The sequence below is a fragment of the Micromesistius poutassou genome (genome assembly GCF_964030765.1).
Source record: "Micromesistius poutassou genome assembly, chromosome: 7".
Classification (NCBI taxonomy): domain Eukaryota; kingdom Metazoa; phylum Chordata; class Actinopteri; order Gadiformes; family Gadidae; genus Micromesistius; species Micromesistius poutassou.
This window is the reverse complement of record NC_140277.1, coordinates 6,616,828-6,619,327: the sequence shown is the minus strand read 5'-3', so window position 1 is coordinate 6,619,327 and position 2,500 is coordinate 6,616,828.

Below are 2,500 nucleotides of genomic sequence, written 5' to 3'. Positions count from 1 at the left end.
ATTCTTTATCAGGGCACAGTCACTTGTTGCTTCACATAACGGTTTAATTATTGAGTTTATGTATCTTGTTTAAGACATACGATCATGGTACATTTTAAGAAAAGACGTTAAGATGATAAAGCTGATTACGCTCCCACTTCCAGCGTCCTAGCATTGCAGAACTCATGATGTAGCGAGCAACAAACATGTCCTTCCAGCCCTCAACCAGTCGCATTCCTTCCTCCTCTCGCTCTCAGTTTGTGACGTTGTGCTCTACAGACGGGGAGTGTTGGGAGCTAGGCAGGCTGTTCCTCACACAGTCCTTCTGTGTGTGTGTGTGTGTGTGTGTGTGTGTGTGTGTGTGTGTGTATGTGTGTGTGTGTGTGTGTGTGTGTTTGTGTATGTGTTTGTATGTGTGATGTCTCCAGGGAATATTGATGTTGGATGACATCTAACGACAGCACATACACGCAATGACTGTTCTCTCTGTTCCCTGGCTGCTTCTCAAGCAGTCCCTACCTCGGTTTGACAGGTAGACACCGCGAGAGCAGACATGAGGACAACGAGGCGCACATAATCGGCTGTATTGGTCTCATTGCAATAAAACAACACATTTCTTAAAGCACCGTGCCGTTGAATATGCAAAGTGCTTTTTTCGAGTCAGACCAAAACCTTTCATTTGTAGCCTAATAGAAGGTGATTCAGTTTGGTTATTATAATAGCCCAGGAGGGCGGTTGCTCAGGAGATGGAAACCATAGCAACCAAACTATATGTTAGTATGCGAGTGCACGGAACTCACCGTGTGGCTATAACTTTCCACTATCTCAGTGCGAGGCTGTGGGGGCGGGCCGTACGTGTGGACACGTGTCCTTTTTGCAGCCCCAATCCGACGTGCCCTTTCAGGGTGTAACGCACCGCCGGGGCCCCCGCTCAGACCCGGGGGTGACGCGCGTTTGCGTGTTCCCCCTGTTTTCACTCCGGTTTTCCTTGGAGGTGTTCCCGTTCTCTCCCGGAACTAAAGGGCAACGCGTGCCTCTTGGTGGAGCGACGCTCTGACCTTAACTGTGTCCGTGGGCCACGCGCCGGCATGTGGGTGAGGAGGAGGCACCAGGAACAGGGTGACATCAAGATGAATGAATACTGGATCCAAGTACAGCGGAACCCATTATTCTGTGTTTCAGCAACAGAGGAATGAGTGGGTTAATGCGGCTGGTTCCAGATTTGTTTGTGTTGGCAGAGCGACTCTGCCAACATAAACCGGCAGTTTATGAGTTAACAGAGAGAGTCAGAGTGAGAGAGGGAAAGAGAGAGAGAGAGAGAGAGAGAGAGAGGGAGAAAGGGAGAGAGAAGATACATAGGTTATCACCACTGCGGTTACTATGAACATCATGTTTCCAAAGAAACCCTCCTTCTCGTCCTATTTTCCCTGCCATGTGTGCCCCTCGCTTTCTTTTTTCCTTTTTTTCAACTCCCTGTCGTTTGTGCCGCTCCTCCGAGTTAACAGGTCCTTTGTACAGCGCTGAAGGCCCCTCGTGCGTATGTGAAATGATCAGCCCCGGGATCTGTTGGCTCATCGGATTCCCTCTCATCCACATGCCTCTGGCGGTCACAGCATAGCCACAGCTTCTATCATGGCAGACTGCGAAGTAGACTTTGATTGAACAGGACAGGGGAAGGGCTTTGCGCCACTGTGCTTGATTTGCATGCAGCGTTTGCGTGCACAGAGTATCCTAAAGGAACACCACTGAAAGACCCTGAAACATGTGTGTGGGACGATTCAGAGTTACGCTGCACGCTGTTTAGTTCTTTTTTTAATGAGAATGATGTGTCGTTCAGAATATGCGTATCGAATGTCTGTGTTGTGTTGGGCGTTTATCTCCACCGCCATCAGAAATGGGTTAAAGAAGAGGTTTTCTGCCGAGGCTAACCGTTAAACACTGTGGTGAGGATGATGATTTGTTGCTGTTTTAAGGATGTGTTGTAAATCAAAAGGGATCGGGAAAAAACGTGTCTTCGTGTTGAAACTGGTACCAACTGGAAATGTGGGCTAGTTTGACATCATCTGTGTCTGTCAAAACATTTCCACCATTGTCCTTCTGAGTAGATGAGACAAAAACCACATCATCCTTCTCTGCTCTCTGCCCTTTTCTCTCAACACCATTCTGTTTTCAGTTTTCCTCACGCTCTCCCATCGCTCAGAAGCCAATAAATCTTGTTGATTTATCTGCTTTGTTCTTACATTTATTGGAGGAAGATACTATCTCCCTCTCTTTTGCTATCTCTCTCTCTGCCTCTCTCCCTGTCTTTGCCATCCTCTCCCTCAATTACTCCTGGTCTCTGCATCCCTCACCCTCTCTCTCTCTGTCTCTCTCTCTCTCTGTTGCTGTCTCTCTCTCTCCCTGTCTCCCCCTCAATCCCCCTCTCTCTATCCTATGGCACTGTCTCTTTCTCTCTACTCTGCTTCCCTTCCCCTCTCTCTCTGTTGCTGTTTCTCCCTCCCTCCCCCTTCTCTATCTCTGT